General features: G+C 32.3%; 1 protein-coding gene and 1 non-coding gene across 2 annotated transcripts in view; one reads left to right on the top strand and one right to left on the bottom strand.

The window, feature by feature from the left end:
• Grid2 (glutamate ionotropic receptor delta type subunit 2) overlaps positions 1-23,462 on the top strand; it is a 1,421,540-nt gene that overhangs the window by 608,984 nt on the left and 789,094 nt on the right. The window lies entirely within an intron of this gene.
• Positions 717-789, bottom strand: Trnae-cuc (transfer RNA glutamic acid (anticodon CUC)). Its single transcript has one exon. It is a non-coding gene; the product is annotated as a tRNA-Glu (tRNA).

Below are 23,462 nucleotides of genomic sequence, written 5' to 3'. Positions count from 1 at the left end.
GTGAATTGTAGTGGATTAATTATGCAAACTAATTAAAATGCAGTTCACAACTTACTTGCATTGATTTTATATCATAGAAGTCAACCTATCAAATAAATATGAAATTTAAAAAGGGAGATAAACTAAACTAGGTAATAAAAGCACATTCAAACAAATATTTTTATTTTTTGAAATTAAATTAAATCAGGCAAATTATTTGTATATTTAGTCTATAAAATAATTTTCTAGTTTTTAATTATTAATATTAATTATTAAGCAGTAGATACTTTATTTCATTTATATTTATTGTTGATTATAAATATTTTCACTAGTAAAAGAATTATAGTTCATGATCAGGAATATAGAAAACAAATTCCTTATTGCATTTTTAAAATTTTATGACTTCATCTTTCTTCTTAGCTATTTTGTGAATTGTTCTAACAATTGAAATTCAATTGTGATGTATTTAAATTACATAATGGAAATAGATATTGGATATTTTTTGATTTCTGGAGTTAATTATCCGTGTTATACTCAGGATTATGAAAATATATGGGAGAATGTGCAGAGCAAAGAATGTGTGTACAAGCAAGAAGTGAGCCATTTGCATAAATCAAACAATAATAATATTAATCTTTCAGCAGGCAGCAAAAATTCTTCATGAATCCTTCTCTAGCCATTCAATTAATTTCTCAGTCTTTTGTGTTTCTTCATTTGTTTGGTTTTTTTTTTTTTTTTGGCAGTGCTGGGGATCGAACCCAGGGCCTCATGCTTGAGAGGCAAGCACTCTACCATCTGAGCTATATCCCCAGCCCTGTTTGTATGTTTTTTGATAGTGAGGAGCATTCTAAGATGTATCTCTACTAGCATTCTACCATAACTTGGAGTATTTTCTTGCTCCCTTATTCATCATAAATGTAAGTGTTTGAGAGCAAGAACCATGTGGTGTGTATATAATCCAGAACATCTAGGATAACTTAAACCTGCAAATATGTTTTGGTGAATAATTTCATGGTGCCCATTTTGTAGAGAAAAAATTTGGTATATACATAGCAGTGACTTAAGTAATAAGCCTAGAGAAGATATGAAGTGGGCTCATATAGGGCAATAGACTATGGTGATATTCATAGTTTCCAAAATTTTTACCACCACTTGTAAGTAGATACACTCTCCATTGTACAGATTAACAAATACAACCTTACTAATTAAATTTGTTGGTAAAAATCCAGGCTTTGTTTTCAAAGTAGAATCAATGATAACAGAGTCCTGGTTTCCAAATTTTCATCTTTATGTTGCATGTCTTTGTTCTCAGTTAGTTTAGTAACCATTAGTGTTAAACCTCAAAACAATGATATTTGGCTACCTAATATAACAGGCAGACATCTTCCCTTTTCCCAGTGTAAGAGTACAGAACAGCCAGGCATGGTGGTGCAGACCTGTAATCCCAGGAACTCCAGAGACTGACGTGGGATGGTACAAAATTCAAAGCACTAAGCAACTTAGTGAGATTCTGTCTCAAAATAAAAGATAGAAAAGGTGGTAGATGTGACTCAGTGGTTAAATGCCCTGGGTTCAATCCCCAGTACCAAAACTTAAAAAAAAAAAAAAAAAAAAAAAAACAAAACAAAAAGAGTATAGTGCAATGTTTTTGCTTTAAGAAGATGAGAAAGTTCAGTTTCATTGAGGTAGCTCATTTCCTCAGAATTTTTAAATTTATTTTCCAGTTTATGGAAAGCTCTATTGTATATATTTGCTAGTGTTTGGATATGCTTTTGGTGCCACCCAAGGCTTGGCTACTGAAATTTAATTCTCATCATGACATAATGGGAAGGTGGAAATTTAATCTATGGCATTTAGAGGTGAGGTCTTTGGGAAGTGGTTGGAATTAGATGATGTCATTATGTGGAGTCCCCATAATTAAATCCTGGGAGAGAAACTAGAGTAGACATACATACACATGCACACCCACTGCATCATGCTACATGATGTCCTGTTCTGCCTCAGGACTCTGCCAGCAAGAAGGCCATCAGCAAATGCAGCCTGTAGACACTGCTCCTCCAGAACATGAGTCAAAATAAACCTCTGTTCTTTATAAGCTTACCTAACCTCAGAGATTTTGTTACAGTAATGAGAAATGGAATAATACAATAATTCAATCATTTTAATAGATTCACATAGTTTTGCAACATTGCCATATAATACTAGAACATTTTAATTCTAGAACATTTTAATCACCACAAAACGAAGCTTCATGCCCATTAACAGTCACTTTTCATCTCCACCCACAAGTCCTCCAGCTCTAGACAACCACAAGTCTACTTTGTGTCTTTATAGATTTACCTCATAGGGACTTTTCACATAGTGGAATCATGCAATGTTTTCTTTTTGAGTGACTGTTTTTACTAACGTAGTAAGAAAATTATGATGCTTTTAAAAATTTTAATTACCATAAATTAAAAACATGCTCTCTTCATATATATATACATGCCCACACACACATACTTATGTATACATATATTTATTTATATAATTAATTCTGATGCCACTATCAAAAAAGAATTTTTATTAGTTCATCAAAATATATTATTTTGATCTGTTTCCATATATTTAAAAAACATATTGTTTATAACATTTTTATGTCATTAAACTCTTCATTATTCAACTTAATATCAGGTACTGGTAGCATACCTAATGATCAAGTTGTTTACATTTACCTTTGGATTATACTATGTATAGTTTCAGCAGAATATTTGCTAGAATAAATACATTCAATGAGAGTAATAACAAAGTTATTTTGAATTCCCTGATTATGTCAAGTAGAACCAGATGAAGATGAATGTCATGTCAAACAAAAGTCAGCCTGAGATTAAAACCTCATTATAAATAATCTATAATATGAACAATCCAACTATAAGTAATTGTGACTGCATGTTACATAACTTTTTTATTAGATACAGAAAAACAGGCATTAATATCAACATGGATGAAAATTTCAGTCATGAATTAATGATAATGAGTTTATAATTAGATGATATTCTTGGAATCTGTTACATAATGAGGTCTTATGGAACTTTAGTAAAATTCAGTCTCTTATATATTCAATAATAATAATAATATTAAGATAGCTAACCTTTATCGAGTACTTACAAATCCCAGGCATGCTCTAAGGCATTACGTGCTTTCAGTTACTTGGTCCTTACCACAGCACCGTGAGACACAGAGAGTAGGAAGCAAATTGTCTAAGGACCCCTGGTGGACATTGGTAGCTATACTACATTTCTTACACCATTTTAAAATCTCTTCATATGAATAATGGACTCACAGATAGTTTTTGAATCCTGATTTCAGTTAATCCTAGAATGTTAGGGATAAGCACAATAAAATGTTTCTTAAAATTCTAGGCGAATGCTTTCGTGTTTCAGTAGAGTTGGGGTGCATTTAAAATCTTTTTTGTATGTCCCAGTATTGTTCAATCACATAGAAAATGCATGACTAAGAGAGAGTGCTAACCTTGAGTCAGAATGCCATAGAGTGCAGAGATGTGGTGGCAGTTGAGATTCCACTAACCCACAAAGTTATGGGTCAACTAACACAAATTACAGTCTTTCCAGAGGAACGGTTTCACACTTAGCAGCAAGTGCTCCCACTCAAAGACTGTCCTTATTCAATGTCTTGTATCACCAAGCAAATAGAAGGACATGCACATCTCTTAATAAATCTGATTCATGGTATACATATATATATGTGTATATATATATACATATATATATAAAGTAGAACATTAACTAATATATAGTAATCCATATATTTTGTGCTATGAAAATGAAATAGTTAAAACCAAATTGAGTCTATTTGCCTATTGAGTCAAATTGAATATTTGTCTTTCTCACTTAACACATAAATTCTCAGAGAACATCTGTAATATATTATAAACACTATAAAGACCAAAAATTTGAGCTCACTTTGATATTAATCTTAAAAATAACAACTGATGAGATCCAATGTTTGAGAAATAATTTTGCCAGGTGCTATTGGAGCAACTGTATAAGTTCACTATAAGAATTATTTTCCAAATATTTAGGCTTAACCAGGATCAACAATTCAGTAATGGAAAAGGAGTCATTTTCCATTTATCTGTCAATCCCATTTATCTGTCAATCCCATTTCCTAATATTAATAAATTTCCATTTATCTGTCAATCCCATTTCCTAATATTAAACTGCAGGTGATTTTGGTTAAAGTACTCCTTTCTCTATTATGCATTGCTTATGACTAGGAAATAACTGAAAATCTTAATTTGCGATTTATATATAAATATACATGGGTGTACGGGTGTGTATGATCACTAAAGCCTTAAAATAAGTAGCACACATATAGTACATTTTAAGAATAGACCTTCCTAGGCATAATGCAATGGGTTCTCTTTTGATTAACCAGTGCAGAATTTTTCTAATGCATATTTTAGCCTGTAAGAGCTGTAAAGTAGGCATATTATGAACTAGAGTGACATGTTAGTTCAGTTGTATATTGCAATCAACTCCTAGGTAATTGCAGGGAAATAATAAGAATATGATTAAGTAACTTAAATTTATTTGTTTTAAATGGATTCATGAAGATAAGATTTTGATAAGATTTAAACAAAATGCAGGATTTGGGAGTAAAATCTTTGACTAATTTGGGGAATGAAAATATATTAAATATTAAAATAAAGTATGAATAACATAGATAATACACTAACACATAAATTGGTTCTCTTGTAAGTTAAAAATATTTCTATATCCAAGAATAACATAAATGTACTATTACTCTAGTAAAACAAGTTTAGGAATATTATTGATCACAGTTTTCTAGTTCATTCAATAAAAGATATTTATGCCCTGGAGAGAGAGAGACACTCTTCCCTATCTCCATTTATGCTTCTCTACATACCATGATATTTGGGTAGAAGATAAAAAATAAGAATATATAAGAAGGCAGTTAAATTTGGATCCTGCACTCTCCTAAAAAAGAAGAAATAGTCACAGTTGACCTTAATGCAATGGCACCTATGCATAACACATTTTTCTTGTTGCTTTAAATGCACTTAACTCATAAGTCAGTATCACTAAAGGAAAACCAATTTTGTAGCAGTTTTAGAAATGGATTAATACTATTCTACCTCAATTATTTATTAACCCACAAACAGTAAGGAATTCATGTATGTGTCAGTAAATTGGGTTTTCAGCTGAACAAGTACAGAAAGATTAACAGCATTAGAACTTAAAAACTGAAATAGCCATACCAATGTGAAATGTGAAGGTAAATATAACTTACTTTTTAAGGTAAACTATTATAATTTTAGTAACTTCCTTATATTTAGTGAATATTGAACACTACTCATTTTATTACTACTATTAAATATCAAAACTATTTTAATTATTTAAAATTCTAAATCCTATTTGACATGACTTAAAAACATAATATACACTTAGAAAGATGTTTGCTGGGTTTTTTGTTGTTGTTGTTCTTGGTGTTTTTTTTTTTTTTTTTTTTTGCGGTGCTGGGATTGAACAACCCAGGGCCTTGTGCTTGCAAGGCAAGCACTCTACCAACTGAGCTATATCCCCAGCCCTGATGTTTTGATTTACTGTGTTGACTGACAACTAGCTCTTAATATGTATGCAAGCTAATATGTTGAATGAATGAATGAAAACACTTCTGTAACTTGTGAAAATTTTTACTCTAATATACTTTTTCTTTTTAGGCTGTTTTAAAGAATTTAGTTATAACAGGATGCAGCTAGCAGCCGGCCTTCTATACCTTAACATACTTGAATTGACCAGCACAACTTTGTATGAAAATCAGTTTGAAAAGGGAGTTGTAATTCACTATCATAATCTGTAATGACTACAACATCCGTAGTCTACTTGTATGTATCATTACTTATCAATGAAAAAATACCTGTCATATATTTTATCATTTACTCTATATGACCATAACATCAGCATCACTACTTGTCTCAAACTAGAGGCAATTCGACCTTTTCTCTCATCTTCCTTTTCGTTTCGTATTGTGAAGGAATTTCTATGAACTCATTTACAGAGCAAATGCTTCATGTAATCAGTAATTAGACTATTGTTAGTAATAACTCACTTGCCATCAGTTTTGAAACTAATCATAACAGTAGTATATCAAGAGGATTGAGCTCTTTTCTGATGTACGCATCTAGGTTACAAATTATTGTTAACAAAATTGGATAATGTCAAGAGAACACAAAGTTAATATCTAACAATGGGTTGTAGAGTGTTCTGATTGCAGGAAATCAAACTCCCTTTCCTTGCTTCTCTTCTCTCCCAGGTGCAGGTATCTACAAGCTCATGAAAAGAAAATACACATACAGACACACACACACACACACACACACACACATGATGTTTGTGTATTTATTCATTGAACTTCATATCAATGCTGTTGTCAATCAAGTTTTCACCAGTTAATAAACTACTTTATTAAATTATTAAACATTACACATAAAGCATAGTGTATCATCTTTTCAGAAACTTTAATTCTTCCACACAGAGTGTTGTTCATTTAGAAGACACTAAGAACATTTCACCTTCGTCATGATAATTAATTAATGATCTGATCAAGTATAAATGAAAATTAACTGATGCCTAATCTCTCTAGAGTCATAAAAAATAAACCTGTATAAAAATACAAATGTGCAAAGCATGAGAAAAACAGGGGATTCTTTTTTGAATAAAAGAATATACTGCAGATTTAAGTTTTCTTTTATGGGTAGCATAAGGTACATATGTCATACATTTCTACCTATAATTATTAATTTATAGTAGTGAGTTGCAGAGGTAGAAGCACACATAAACCTCAAACTTGAAACTAAAAATTACATTGTGCATGTTCTAAACAATCTTGTATTATGTGAGTATTGTCAACACTTGCTTATGTATGTACACATTTACATGATGAATTTTAATTTTAGTTGTGGAGTTTATTGCACTAAGAATAGAATACATTTCTGGCACGCTATTCCCATTTCCTGACTTGCCTATGCTCAGAGACTACAAGGCAATTTAGTGTTACCAAAGCAAAACAATTACAAAAGTGCAAAATCTGCCATTTGGTATTATCTCTTCAGTTCTTTGAATGTTAGCAGAGAAAATTGAATTGATGTCTTTTGCTGACTCATCCAGAATTGTAGCTTCAGAACAGCTGAGTGATTTCATGGGTATATTGGCTAGTTGGCAAGAATGTTTCATAGTAAATAGTCTCACCATTTGTTATTTTTTTGTTGTTCATACTCTTAATTTGTGAAATCATAAACTTTTATATTAAAGTGGGAATCTGTATTATGTCACTTATTTTACTCATAAAGAAACTTTGACTTGCAGATTATCATCTTGCAGATTATCATCTATATCTAAGTATATAATTCATAAAGAGCAAATCTAAGAGCAGAACTCAGTTCTTCCCATCCTTATGCAGTTCATATAACCATCATCAGTAAATATTTGTAGCATGACTAGTATGTGCCAGGTTCTGGAAAAGTTAGCTATCACTGCAAGAATCAGAAAGCTAAAAAAAGAAAGCCCAGCACAGTGGCACACACCTGTAATACCAGAAGCTCAGGAGGCTAAGGCAGGAGGATCAAAGGTTTGAAGCCAGCCTTAGCAATTTAGTGAGACTGTAAGCAACCGATTGAGACCCTGTTTCAAAATTAAAAAAAAAAAAAAGTTTAAAAAGGGCTGTGGATGTATCTAAGTGATTAAATGTGCCTGGGTTCACTCTCTGGTACCAAAAAAAAAAAAAAAAAAAAAAAAAGAAAGAAAGAAAAGAAGAAAAATGTTTACAAATGCAAACAGAGGGTAATTATATATTGAAATATATACAATGAGGGAAATAAACAAGGTGGTCTGTAAAAATTGTAATTGACAGGAGAGGGTGGTGATGCTGATCTACATAGAGTAATGGGAGTTTTCCCTGAGAATGTGACATTTGATGTGAAAACCAAGAAGCCAGGAGTCAACCATGAAAAGAACTTGGAGCTGAGCATTATACACAGTAGGAATAGGAAAGGCAATGGTTCAAGATTGAGGAAAAAGATGGTGATTTCTGGTAATAGAAATTTTAACTGGTATAGTGTTAATGGGAGCATGATATGAGGTGAAAATGCAGAGGTAGGAAGGATCCCGGTATTTGAAGCACTTTATACCATGGTAAAAATTTTGAATTTTCTTTTAAGTGAAATGGGAATCCTCTGAAGAGACTTAAGCGCACATTATCCAATGTATCTTTTATAGAGAACATTTTGACCTCAGTGTGAGAAATCAATTTCAAGGAAGCAGAAGCAAAAACCATTGCTGCAGTTTAGGTGTTAAATTATTATCATTTGGACTGAAGTATTGTCAGTGGAATGGACACACCCAACATGTATGTTGGAATGAATTTGCTCATGGGTTCCGTATGGAGAGGAAGAAAAAGGAAAATATCAGTGATGAGTCCCACATTTTTAGAGCAATTCAATTTTTAATAAGCTGGAAAAAACAAGGGGAGAAACAGAATTAGGACTAGTAAGTGCCGAAGAATTATTTTCATAGTATGTGAAGTTTGAGATGCTAGGTCAAGGGGAGATTTCAAGTGATCAGCTAGAAACCCAAAGAAAGAAGGACACCTTGGCAATGGCTACAAATTTGGTAGTATTGTAGACACAAGACTAAATAAGTTCATCTAAGGAAAGTATATAAGGAAGAAAAGAGAGTTCAGGAAATCCATAGGCACTTGGCAACTGGACACTGTGTACCTATGGGAAGAGCATACAGCAAAGGAAAGCACAACAGCATGGGAACTATAGAGAGGAATAGGTACCAAAATAAGAGAGGTGAAGTAATGCAAACTCTGCTGAGAACTAGAAAACTTCTGTTAAGTCTTTTATTTTTCCAAATGAATTTTAGGACTCTGTTTTCTAGTTCTGTGAATAATGTCATTGGTATTTTGATGGGGACTGTACTGAATCACTATGTTGTTTTTGGTAGGATAGCCATTTTAACAATCTTAATTCTACCTACACTTGGTGGGATTATAAATTAGTACATCCTCTTTGGAAATCAGCATGGAGATTCCTCAAAAGACTAGAAATGGAATCACCATATGACCCCGCTGTACCACTCGTTGGTATTTACCCTAAAGAATTCAATTCATCATATCATAGCAATAGGTGCCTATCCATGTTTATGGTAGCACAATTTACAATAGTTGCACTATGGAACCAGTGTAGGTGTCCTCAGTGGATGAATCAATGAAGAAAATGCGGTATATATACATAAATGAGTTTTACTCAGCCAAAAAGAAGAATGAAATTATGTCATTTGTAAGAAAATGGATGGAACTAGACACTATTATGTTAAGTGAAATAGGTCAAACTCAGAAGGTCAAGGATTGTATGTTTTCTCTCATATGTGGAAGCTAGAGGGGAAAAAGAAAAGAAAGATAGAGGGAGCTAGTAGCGTAGAGGAAAGGCACCAGGAGGAGGAAGGAGTGGAGGGAAAGGGGAAATGCTGGGGAATGATATTGGTCCAATTATTTTGTGATACTGTGGGAATTTATGAATATATAAAACAAGTCCCACCATTATGTACAACTATAATGTATTAATAAAATTATGGGAAAAATAAAATGATATTTAAAGAAAAATAACTTCTAGAATTAAATGGGTTTGGGTTGTTTAAAAGAAATAATACATTTTTTAAAATATGCCAGTGACTTCACTGGTATTATAGGCTTGAGGTTTTATTCTTTACTAAATAAAAATTTATAATAGTTGAGTTCATTCTCATTTTCTCTGTGTATCTAGTCAAATATACTTTTTTCTGAGGCCATGATTATCAAAAATTGCCTTGCTCAATTTGAGGACATTAGCATAAAACTATCATGGAACAGACTGAGCTCTGATAGTCCTCATTTCGTATTGCCAGATGCTCTGGATGTTTTTCTTCATTGACTTTCTCCTCACTGTCCTGGAGCAGTTATGCCTGGATACGTTTTAACTGCCATTTGATTCCCAACCCCTATCCCTTTATCTCTGTTCACTCTCCTGAAGAGCCCTAAAACCTGGAGTTCTTATTCATTGTTCTTGTTCATTGTCGTAATTCTACTTTCCCCACAGTATATGGAACATAGTAAACCCTCAAAAAATATTTGGTGAAGTACCTGATTTCCATTCCTATTGTTGTTGTTCTATTCTTTCTTTGCTTCTCTCAGATTATCCTGTTTAAAGAGCTCCGGTGGTCCCATCTGGGTTTCAGGAGCCCCCTCTGGCTTGTTTCATTTCCCTAGCAGGGATAAACAAATTATGGATGCTTTGTGTAGAAGACTAAATGTAAATAGAAAGCACATAGGGCCCATGGATTAGTAAGACAGTAGAGATTTATTAAAGAGCACAACCCACTATTTCATCATTCAAGTGTTATTGTGCTTCTTTCTAAATCACATTTCAAAATCATATAAATTATAGCCATTCTGTCCAACATCATAACTACCAGTCACATGTAGTTATTGGACACTTGAAATGTGGTTTGAACAAAATGTGATGTGTCACAGTATAAAATAGATGATGATAATAAAATACATAAATTTCAAAGAATCTAAAATCTTATTACTGGTTATATATTGATTATATACTCCAATGGTAATATTTTAGACATATTGAACAAACAAAATTATTTAAATTCATTGCATCTTTTAAAACATTGCTTAATGTGGATACTAGAAAACTTAAAATACATAAGTTCCCATTACATTTTCTTGGAAAAGACTGTTCTATGCTATTGATACCCAAAGTAAAGGCCTCAGGCCATGACTTAGGAATTACCTATGATATTGTTATACATGCAGAATCTTAGTCCCTTCCCCAAGCCTATGAATAAAAATCCACTTTTAAAAAAGATTCCTGGGTAATTCGTATGCATACTGAAGTTTGAGAAATTCTGCTCTATATATTGTTGCTGTCTTCAAAGTGCAAGGTGTGATTTTGCCATTGAATAATGACATATCCAACCTCATTTCCTGTGTAATTCAGACTGAAATCTAAAAACTGCAAATCCTACAGTGATGCACAGAAAGGTTAATATCAAATGTGAACCCAGCTTGAGAGCTGTAGGTTCTGCATTTTCCACTACAAGGGTTGGTGTGCCGCCGTACTTTGGAATTAGTGCAGCGTAAGCCAGCTCACACTGCTTCTGCATTTTGTTACTAGACAGATTTGCATTTAACAAGTTTAGCTCTACTGGCACTTACAGAAAAGTCATTGCCAGAATTCCTGAGAAAACTTAGTTTCTCATACAATACTTACAGTGGTCATCAGGAATGCTAGCAGACAAATCCCTTTATGGAGTTAATCTGCTTTATCACAACAGTGTAATTTAAAAGAGCTTTACCTACCAGGAATCTGCATTTATTTGTTGGGGTTGTGATTTTTCCAGGTTATGTTATTCTCTTACCAATATTTACTTTAAATATATTGTGTTGACTTTGGTATAAATGTCATTTATCTGAGCATATTAATTACAATTACTCTCGAGATAAAATCTAGAATTCATTTTTTCTTTACTATTTGATCTTTACATTTTGTTCGTTCTTGTAGCTCTTAAAATGTTTAGATAGGTTTGGAAGAATAGCAGCACAGTTTGAAGATATTAAATTGTATGTGTACATAGTCATGTCATCTAAACATCTGCAATTAGTAAGGTTCAGAAAGTCTTTCAAGAGTCTTCTAATTGATAAATTATTTAATTGGTATAATATTGCTGTCACCTTAAAAAAACTGAAGATAATTTTGATTATTATATAGATCATATTTTTCTATATACAATCATGTGGTACTTACCAGAATTTAGATACCTCGCTCTATTCACATTGAATTATAAGGGAAAAAAGAAGTTACTGACACCATTCATAGAGCATGCATCTATTATATATTTGTTATTCTGCAGAAGAGATTTGCATTTATCAAATACCCTCTTTAGGAATCAGAACTAGATTTTAGGAGTCAGAATTTTGTTTTCACAATACCTAATGTGCAAATAACATCAAACTCATAGAAATAAAAATTTCTTAATAATATTATTACTCTTTATAAATATTATATCAATGATACAAACACTAAAAATCATTAGAACTACATGCAGATACATTATAAATTTAATCAAAGCATTACCGAGAATTAACAAATAATGAAAGTGAGGTAGTCAACCCCCAGATGTATGGGTAGTTATCCAGGTTGTATTTACTCAAAACAAGACGCTGTTCCCACATTATTTTACTGATTTTTCATAACAAGTTTCTAAGTTAGATATCTTCATTACTACATTAAATTGAATTTTAGAGAAGTCAAGTAAATTCCCTAAGTTCACACAACAAATTGATAAAGTATAATATATGTCTGTCTGATTCCAAAAATTATGATTGATTCATTATTAATACCTCAAAAGAGTCAAGACTTATATAAAAAAAATGACAACATTTTTAATCCTTCACGTGTGCAGGTGTAAATTCAGCAAGATTTCTTGGTGGTTTGATATGTACCTGTGTGCATGAATGTCTTAAGTTATTGACAGTCCCAGTGGTTCAGTAATTACTAAATTCATTTTGGATGAAGTGTTAAAATCACTGCCAATGTCATTAATGTAAACATTTTGTGACATAACAACCATGGGATCTTACACACGTTCAAGTTAATGTCTATGTTCAAGTTAATTATTGATAATTATCTAACTGTAACACTAAGAGTAATTGTGCACTCGACTAATTCTTATAATTATTACTAGAACTGTCTCATGTCTAAGCTCATAAACATACAAAGAATCAATAGTTCAAAAGTTTTAATCAAGGGTAGAAAGATTAGATCCTCAGCTAACCCTCACTCCCAAGGTCTTTTTCTCTTTATATTGTATCTTTATGGATTAAAAGTTAATGTGGTTTCTCAGTGTCTGCATCAGCAACAAATCACATGTAGTGAGCAGAAGCTAAATTTATAGGAACAATTACTGTTGCTTGTGTTTGTTAGATAAATACATATCATGATTCCCAAGAGTTCTCAAGAGACATGATCTTAATAATTCAGGAAAATCTCGGGAATGCATTTTTTAAAAACACAGCTAATCAATACACTATAGAGACTAATAAAATGAATAACTCTTTTTTCATCATTCCAACTTGAACACATTGTTAAACTGTGAAAACTCACATCTGTGCATATCAATAACTGTAAACGATTTTAAATGTTGCAGTATGGTAGTAAGCCCTGCTGTTTTTGCCCAGTCCAAGCAATGCTGACACATGGAAGGTTTAGTTTATTTCAGATTTTGCAGAGAAGTATTATCACAATTTAAAGTACTGTTAAAAAAGGTGATTCAGGAATCAGCACCTATATGTGATAAGTAGGAGTCTCACTTTCACTTCCCTCCCACCTTTCCACTGTTGGATGATAACGAACTGTGAAATGATCAAAATGAGTGGAAGAAAACAGGATGTGGCTAATTCCCAAACTAGATAGATAGTCTTAAATTCAAATTTTTCTACAAAAACATCAACTCTTTTTAAAATTAAATTTATTTTTTCAGTGGTACATGAAAACATAAAAATTATACAAATTAATTGGGTACCATGTGGTGATTTAGTACATGTATACATCATGCAATGTTTAAATTAAGCTAAGCATATCTGTCTCCTCTGATATTTATCTTTTCTGTATGATGAAAACTTCAAAATCCTTTCTGGAACTCTTTGAGATGAACAACACATCCCTGCTATTGATAGTCACCCTACTTAACCATAGAAGACCAAAATATTTTGCTCCTATAGAGCTATATCTTAATACCCATCCACTCCTGATACTTGTAATAAATATATAATATTACAAAGTATATGATAATCCCAGTTGAATAAATGTGATAGTAATGTGAAGATTACCTGTACATTGCTTATAATGCTTTTAGATTTAAATCTAAATCTAAATAAAAATAATACTTTTAACTTGAAATCAACATTTGAAATCAATATTTTAAGATGATTTCAAATTAATCTATGGAAATGCTATTTTAATACTCACCTAATATTTGAGGGAGTAGAAAATTACCCAAATTCTACTGAGTAACCTATGTGCAAAAGAAAAAAAAGAAAAAAATTCAGGATCTTTGTTGACTTTTCCCATTTCATTCATTCCCACCACTGATTTAGGACTTACTGTGCTGTTTCTGCTCTCTTCTGTTCCCTCATCCTCTGAGCCATAGTTGTTTCTCATCAGTTTTAACCTGGTTTCTTTTTTTTGTTTTGTTTTTGTTGTTGTTGTTGTTATTGTTGTTTTGTTCTGTTTTCTTTGCCATAGTCTTCCTAATGCTTTCCATTTTCTTTGCTTGTTACATCCTCCACAAGGCCTCCATGGTTATTCAGATTTCATTTATTATAAGGTTTCTATTTGATAGTTCTTTGGTCAAAGTCTTAGGTATTGAAACAAAGTAATAATAGGTGTTGACCAGAGCTAGGTAAAAGCTTGCAGATAATTGCAGAACAAATGCCTTCAGTTTTCCACTTATCAAAGACTCTTTAATTAAAACATATTAACAAGAACTCATTATTCATTAGAAGATACAGACATTATAGTTACATCCTCTCTGAAGACTTCCACGCAGAGAGGAAGCACATATCATCAATGCCCAGGACCCAGAGGCTGTGGCCCACTGTGGGTCAACCTCTCCTGTGAGAGAGACTCTGAAAAGGAAATGTCCTTCCTGAGAAAAGAAAAAGTGGTTCAGGGAGTTCTTTTTTGGTTTGATTGTGTTGGTTTTGTTTTGTTTGGTTTTGTTTTATCTAGGAGTAGAGATAGAAGAATATGGGAATTGAATAAAGAAAGTTGTCATACAAAATAAAGTCACATTAGCATGGGGAACGTGGGATAATAAAGAGAATTTAGGGTATTTCTCCCCTTAGTTTTGATTTTTGTAAAGGTAACTTCTATATCAATTATAGAAGTGGAAGGAAATATTGTTGTAGATTATATATGGGATAGTTTCTATATCTGAGGCAGAAAACATCTATAATACATTTTCATTAAAGCAGCTCTCAATTCGCCATCTGCTTAATTCCTCCGTCCTCATGCAGATGACTTATAAGCAGTTTTCAAAGAATGAAAGAAAAGTAAAAATGTAACACAACCAAGGCATGCAGGGCGAAGTAGGTAAAATTGATTTTTATATTTGCTTGGGGACATTGATCACTTCTCTGAATCTGGTTTGCATTGATCAGTGTTGATAGACGATCGATTGAATGTCATATCTAAACTCCAATTTTTAAATTTCTTATCCTCAAGGGGAACATAATCTAAAGAACAAAGGATCACATTTATAATCCATGCAAATATCAAAATGGACTTTGACACATCAGAAAGCGAGAAACTCTAGGAAAAATACTATTTACATTAATGAAGCACTTTCAGTAGAAAGTCTTTTTAGTGTTATTCAGATAATAAGTCAAAAAGAAGTAAAAGACATTTATTAAGGGTCTACATTATACCTATCTTTCTGGGTACTGATATTTAACAGTTAGCTAGAAGTCTCTACACTCAAGTAGTTCAAAAGTCCAATGTGACCTTAGGCTCTGCGGATACTATGAGATTATACCCAACCTTGCTCATCATTAACCAGGATGTACACAGTTCCAGTTCTGATGAAAAGGAATATCATAGTAAAGCCTTCTGTGTCAGGATTCAGAGACATCAATATTTGAACTTGGTGTGTTCAAATGATGAAATTTACTAGGCATGTTTCCTTGGGAAAATTACTAACTTCCCTTCCCCACGGTTTGTTCACTGGAAAAATGAGGAAAATATTTGACCATATCTCAAAAACTTATAGTGAGAACCAAGTGAGATAATAGAGGTTCCATACAGGACACCTAAACGAATAGTCATTACTAAATTGGCTGCATTCATGATGATGGAACAACTGTGCTGTGTGTGCAAGGCACAAAGAAATATGGACCAATCTTTTTCCAATAAAGAATAAATAAGCTATCTCATAGAAAAATGTACATAGACAAATATAATTTATTTTTGCAATGACATCAGCTATCCTAGCTTTCAGTCTTCTTGGAGTAATAATTCAAACCCTGTGAGGAATTCACATTAGTGACAGTCTCACTGCATTTTCTGTTTATCCTCACAGACTAATGAAATTCCATGGTAGCCCAGGAAAAGTGCAGTAGGGAATAAGTGAGTTCTACATAACTCGCAAAGGAAAATAAGTACCTCTAATAGAAAAAGAAGGACCAATGTATGTACATGTATTTAAACAGACTTATTAATAAAGTAAATTATCACACTGTATTTTGGCTCATTATGAAGAAAAATTCAGAACTTTCTTTGAATAAGTAGAGACATTAGAGGTTGTGTTATTAAGGTTTTTGCCCAAAGTCTTGTTTGAGATATCAATGGATAAATCCAGTCTGCCCCATCTCAGGCCATAGCAACTTTTTTCAAGTCTAGTTTTGTTTTCTTCTAGCCACAACGTCTGAACAAGTTGTCCCTTATCATTGACAACAACATAAACAGTGCTATGAAAGAAAAGCCTTTGTCCGTCTCTTTAATTGTGCTCTTCCAATAGAGACTAATCAGACACTGTAGATTTAAAGAGAGGGCAAGTTAGAAACCAAAAACTTGACTCATTTCTACTTAATTTATCTATGAAGGCACTAACTATTTGTACAGTTGGATTATAAAAGGCTATAATCAAAATGAAGGTGCAAGAAATTAGAAAAAGAAAACATTATCATTAATCGACACCTCTGTAATAATTGTTGCAGATAAAGATATAACAGTGAATACCTCAATCAGTGGGGAAATGTTTATGGAGAAACGGAATATCATGATACTATTACAGCCTCAAAACTTCCTCCCCTTCATATATTTGTCAATTATAAAAAGGAAAATAGAATTGTGACTGCAAAGAAACAATTAGTCAAAATTAATACCACTCGTAATAAGACTTATTGATATTTCATACCCCTGGCATCATGCAGAGAAGTACACAGCATCATTTCTGTGGTAGTTTCTTACCCAAATTGTATAATCTCAACCTAATAAAGACAAAGTAAAATTGAGACATTGCACATTAGCTGATCACAGTGCATCAAAAGTGTCAACAGCCAAGTCTGAGAAACTTTGCAGCTTGGAGCAGAGTAAAGCCCCCAAAGTGGGGTGGTTCCTAGAACAGAAAAGGGCATTTGTGAAAGTTTCAACTAACAGCAGCCCGTTGGGTTGACTTGTCCTATCTGGCGGAAGGAAATTCCAAATTTATGTTCAATGATGTGGTATTGGTAGGTGGAAATGGACCCTGTGGGAGGAAGAAAACAAGGAAAGTGGAAACGTTACAAATGGGGTTTGCCCCCCCCCCATCCTTACCACTGGGTTCACAGTGTACCAATATTTGTTTCCTGGTTTCTGTAACTGACCTAAACTTATGAACATAATTAAAATATCAAAAGGGAAGTAAAGGATGTACATGAGCTTGGTGCTATAATTGCAACTTCTGTAAGTCTAAAATTATTTCAAAATAAAACTTTTTTTTAAAGGTAGTAACAGAACAGAGTTAAATATCATGAATACTGGTTAACAGTAAAAATAATTAAAATTTTAAAGCTCCATGTACTAAAGAGAGATATAGGAATAAACAATAAGTTTCCACAAAAAGTTAGTGCTTAACAGCTTAAAACTCTTAGAAAATTGAAGGACTTGATGAATTTTGATACCTCTGCGTGATATACGGTCATTTTTTTCCTTCCTTTTTTTTTCCATCCCACAAATAACTTTAAAGCCTGAAATCTTCAGGAGTTCATCAGAAAGTAATGCATAACCTTGGAGAATAAATAATGAGTAGAATTTTAAAATAGATTATACAAAGAATGGGGCCTTTGCAAAGATTGTGCCATCTATTTAGAATTTATTCATATTAATTAGCATTTTTCAAGCACTGATTGTGTGCCAGCTGTCTGGTTTTGAATGGAAAGTATTATTGTATTAATTTTACAAATAAGAAGAAACCTGGATCTCTAAGATAATATGACTGGCTGATTGATGATTTTTAGTAATAGAAATTGGAACCAAGAGTTGAACTACCCCATTATTAAAGAAGGCCCAGCCAATGTTAACAGCTATGACATAAGACATGTAATGGCTTAATTGAGAAATTATAATCCAGGCTTAGTTATGTGATGTCTATGGGATTTCCAGAATAATGAGGTCCCCATTGCTCCAACAGTGAGTATTTATAATAAACCTTCTTGCAGGTGATTGTTGGCAGGGTTTGCTTCCTTGTTTGTTGGTGACTGAAGACTGAAGTGAGCCTCTCAAGAGGACACTTAGAACACAACAACTCATTTATCTATAAACGTGCAAGTGGGATAGCAAGAGAAGGCAGCAAGGCAGAAACCAGAGTCCCCACATAATCTAATTTTGAAAGTGACATCCCCTTATTTCTGCCATGTCCTATTCATTAGAAGCAAATCACTAAAATCCAGTCTTCACTTGAAGAGAGGGATTGCAACCATAAACCAGGGATTGATGGAAGCCATTCTAGAAGCTGCCTACCACAGTATTTATTATGTTCAAACTGGAATATTTAATTTATAGATACCAGAAATGTAAGTCAGAGTTTAGGTTATCTTCCCTACTCAAGAAATACTCAAAATACCTGGAAGAATATAGAAAAATGAAGGCATTAAATTATAACATGAATATGATAAATAGCATAATTGTGAAGTCTAAAAATGCCACAGTGGCAAGTAGGCCATGTTATTCACTCTATTTAGGAGTTGTGAGAGTGTCTAGAGAAAAAAGTTGTAAGTGATACGTGAGGATAAACACACAATTAGCATTAAGTTATTCTTTATTTTTTCTTGAATATGGCTAATGGTATATCTACTTCAATTTGTAAACAATAGTTTAAAGTATTTGTAAGATTTCTACCACTGTTATACATATAGATGCATATATATGTGTATGAATGTATACAGACATGCATAGATACATACATGTATACTTATGTATTTATGTGAGCACATGCAAAATATTGCCCAAAAAAGAATGAGAGGGATGTGACGGCCATGCAAATCCAACAAATGGTGTAGTGATGCCTTCAGTGAAATGCCCTGACATTTAAGTGAGATTTTTCTCAAGGTTTGCAAATTCCAATAAAAAAAGATGTGATGAACATTAGGCTGCAGTTGTTAAAGTATAGTTAGTATTTAATGTCACTTTTATAATTATTAACACAGCTTCTTTGGTCTCAAATGTTGATATCGTGCCAGATATAATTGTAATAAAAGGTATTCATTGTATGACCTCTGAATAATTATGCACCACTGTAATCATCTGCTACTCAAAAGTACTATAATACCAGCCAGATAACTTTTGAGTCAGAACCTTTCACACAATTCATCATAATTTATTTTGGTGACATATGCTTATGACTTGCAGGTGCAACATCTCTCTACTGGATATTTTATAAATCACGCCTAGACAAAATAAATCTATGAATTTTATTCAGTTTACATTAAAGAAATATAAAACCCAGAAATTGTTTCAAAATGGCAGCAACATTTATGAAATTTCACTTTCAAGAAATTGACAACACAAATTGAAAGAAAAGAAACTAGAAGAGAAAAATTTCCTAAAATCTTGTAGCACTTATTAATTTTTGGAAGCTACTCTCACAATGATCAAACAAAATAAACATATTTGGTAGCCAACACTTCAAATTGTAAATGAATTCTTACCTTAGTGTTTTTTAAAGTAGTCTTGATATTGGTATACAGCAAAGATATGTAGATCCAAAATAGCATGGCATGGATCTTAAGAATGTTTCTTATTATTTAATCATTGTGTTGCAAATGCTAAATGTCAAATATGAGACTGTTCGCATTGTAAATATTCACCTCAAATCATGATAGTGTGAAATAAATGAAGAAATAAATAATAGCCAATGGTTTTATAGACTTATAGACCTAACTGACAGAAAGATGATAGTCCTAGAAAAGATTTTGATCATAACTAATGAAAACACAAACATTATTTTCATTTTTCTCCACAAACATAAAAATAAGATAGAGCAATAGCTCTCAAGACTAGTCAGAATATACATCAGTTCAAGTTAGCTCAGCACAGATTAAGGAATGCTGTAATAAATGACAATTATGAAAAAAAGATTATTAGGACAATAATGTTAACCATTTCTAAACCCTTTAGGTATAGTCCTCATTAGTGACAACAATTCAATAAGTTGGGTATTTTCCTTTTATTTTTAGGGATTAAAAATTCTTCAGATGCATGAATATTAAGCAGTTAGCCCAAGTCCCACAGAGAATGGGGACGAATACCCGAAACTGTTTAAATTCAAAGCTCAGAATCTTTCAGGCTCTTAGCATCATAGTTTATAAAATAACAGACTACATTTAAATATAATAAAATATTAATATAAATTATATTATATATAATAATTAATATAAATTATATTATATATAATATAATAATTATATATATAATATAATAATATATATAATATAATAAAAATTGTGTTTTTTGAAAAGAATATATACAAACCATCAAGACACTGTAGGGGAAAAATTAAGGAAGAAAATTGGTATATTCTTTATTTGTGAATCTTAGATAAATATATATAAGCTATCAAACTGACAATAAATGTGACATCATGAACTGGAAAAATATGGTGCAAATTTAGATGTCTTTAGCTTACAAAGAATACACCATGGGAATTAAGAAAATCATCTCCATGCAAATAATTAATGCTGTTTGTACACCCAAAGGGTAAATGGAATATGGTTTTAATTGCACAGGTTAGCTTTATTTATGAACAGTAAACAAAATTAAGGAAGGTTTCTAAGTGTAGGGTAGACAATAATTATAAAGTAGAGGGAATATTTTGCATAGCCTGCTACATATTTGTAGTTCTGAGTTCCTTAAAATGAATTTTAGAACCTGGCAACGATTGTAGAAAATTAATGAATAAAAACTTAGAACAAATGAAATGTATTAAGAGGATGAGAGACACACCTGCAAGTAATTTAGATCTGAACACAAACACAAAAGTTAGAAATTAAATACAGAAGATGTTTTAAAATTCACTCTTAAAAACAAAACAAACCAAAAACCTGTACTGCTTTAGAAGGTATGTGGACCATCATATTTCTGGCTATGGTATTGAAAATGTATTTTTTCAATATTCTACATCAAAATCATTTGTAGGGGTTTTGAAAAGTACACTGGCAAATGTTAATTACACCCTAGTCTCCTAGCGCTAAACTTTTGTAAGAATTAGGAACAGTCAGTAGGAACCCCCAAATTATCCCTTTCCTGTGTAAAATGGTATCAGGTGGAAAATAAACCAGTTTAAAGAACTGGATTTCATGTAATACTGCATTTCTTTACATTTCCATCATATATCGGAGGATAGCCACTCTCAGAAGGTAAAGTGTTACTTTCCTAAACTTTGTGACTGATACACTTGTTACCTACAAAATGATTGGCGATTCTAGTGTCATCTCTGAGAATGAGTAACTATTTCTACATGGTAACTTCAAATTCATTTGATATTCTTTCTCATCATTTCTAAAAATCATGTAACATGACCTGTGAACACTTGGATCCCAATGTGTTGAATTATTTCACATAATAGTCAAACACTAATAGCATGGTTTTATAGTTTAAATATATTGTCTGGAAGTTATTTTACTTTATTGTGGCTTTATGCTCAAAAAATGAAATGTATCTTTTGCATCTTTCCTCACTTTCAGTATTGCATTTTGCAATTAGGTTTTGCGATTGCTATATAATGAGGAGTAATTATCCCACACTGTGAAACATCTTGATTTTGTCACAATTTTCATCAAAACTTGGGTCATACATGCTTACACATAACTGGTTTTGATTTTGCCAGGAAAATAATGATTTTTATGGTCCAGTAAACAATAAATGTTTTCTGTCTCTCCTTTATATCTACCAGTAGATTATTATGAAATGCCATAGATTTGAACATCATTAAACTTATATTTGAGATTTCTTTTGGAATTTGTCACCTTTCCTGCTGCTGGGTGCCTCTTCTCCTCTTTGTGGTGTCTCATAAATTTTTATGACCTCTTTGAGTTGGAAATCTGTAATTTTTTCCCAGAGCTCTGCTAGGTACCTTCTAGCAGTAATAAAACTCTTGTCACTTTCCATTGTAGCTACTTTTAGAGTAAGGCTTTCTGGCTTTAGTCTGCAGCATATTAAATAAAATAATCAATATGCTCAGGTTGAAAAAATTAAATGCAGCATTTGTGTAGCTGTTGAGTTACAGGGCTTTGAGCTTAGAACAGAAGTACTTAAAAGTGATTTGCTAGCATTCTTTGAGAGTGGGCATTATTTTCTTCTTTTTGTATCTACTTGATTTTTCATCAATAATAATAATACAATAATAATAATAATAATAATGAGAAATGGCCCAAAATAAATTATACCCATTTAGCCTTTCTTGAAAAAGTTTGTCCTAAGTGTTGTTAAGTAGTTGTGACACTTCCAAGAACTCTTCTAAGGAACATAGTTACCTTCTGAGTACATTTATTCTTTTAAGTTTTCGAACTTTATGTGTGTCTGTCCCAAGTCACCTCTGTTTCTTAGTTTATATGGACTTATGGTAGAGTTGTAAAATTTCCAGAACAAAGCTACATTAACAATAGAGAATAAAACAAAGTTTTAATATTATAAAGTGATGGTCATGTCCTTTATTTTTTCTTACCCTAATAAGTTAAAGTTTCCATTGAAGCCCATCTCTGGCCCCAAATTTCTCATGAAGTATATTTCTATAGATTGAGAAAAACACTTCTCAAATATCTCATTTTAATTGTGAAATCATAGAAATTCACTCTATTGCCTTCTTTACATAGGTTTACATAGGTTTGGAAAGGAATGGTTAGGCAATGTTTCCCTGTTGGTCTCAGTTCATTAATTATTCTGTGAAATTTGGACAACTCCAAAAACTACAGGATATGGAATTAATTTATTCAAATTAGCTAGGTAGGCATTATGTGAAGTTCTAGATAAAAGGCAGTTTGTAAGATACTCAGGAATTAGTAATCTTAGAGGTTTAATTTGACCTAAATATGGTATGAATTAATCACGTTTTCTCATTTCAAGATTAAGAAATGCTTCTAAGTTTTCAATATATCCCAGTAAAGATCTGGATTTTTAAAACACATTTTTTAAAAATTTACACATGGTAACTCTACATATTTCTGAGATAAGCAGGACATTTCAATATGTACATACAATGAATAATGATCAGATCAGGGTAATTCATACATCCATCTCCTCTCATGAATCATTTCCTTATGTTGGGACTACTCAAAAGTCCTCTGTACTAGCTGTTTTGAAATAGACAATGAATTGT

This window comes from Sciurus carolinensis, chromosome 10, assembly GCF_902686445.1.
Source record: "Sciurus carolinensis chromosome 10, mSciCar1.2, whole genome shotgun sequence".
Lineage (NCBI taxonomy): Eukaryota > Metazoa > Chordata > Mammalia > Rodentia > Sciuridae > Sciurus > Sciurus carolinensis.
The sequence above is the reverse complement of the archived record's forward strand: the minus strand, read 5'-3'. Positions and strand labels throughout refer to the sequence as shown.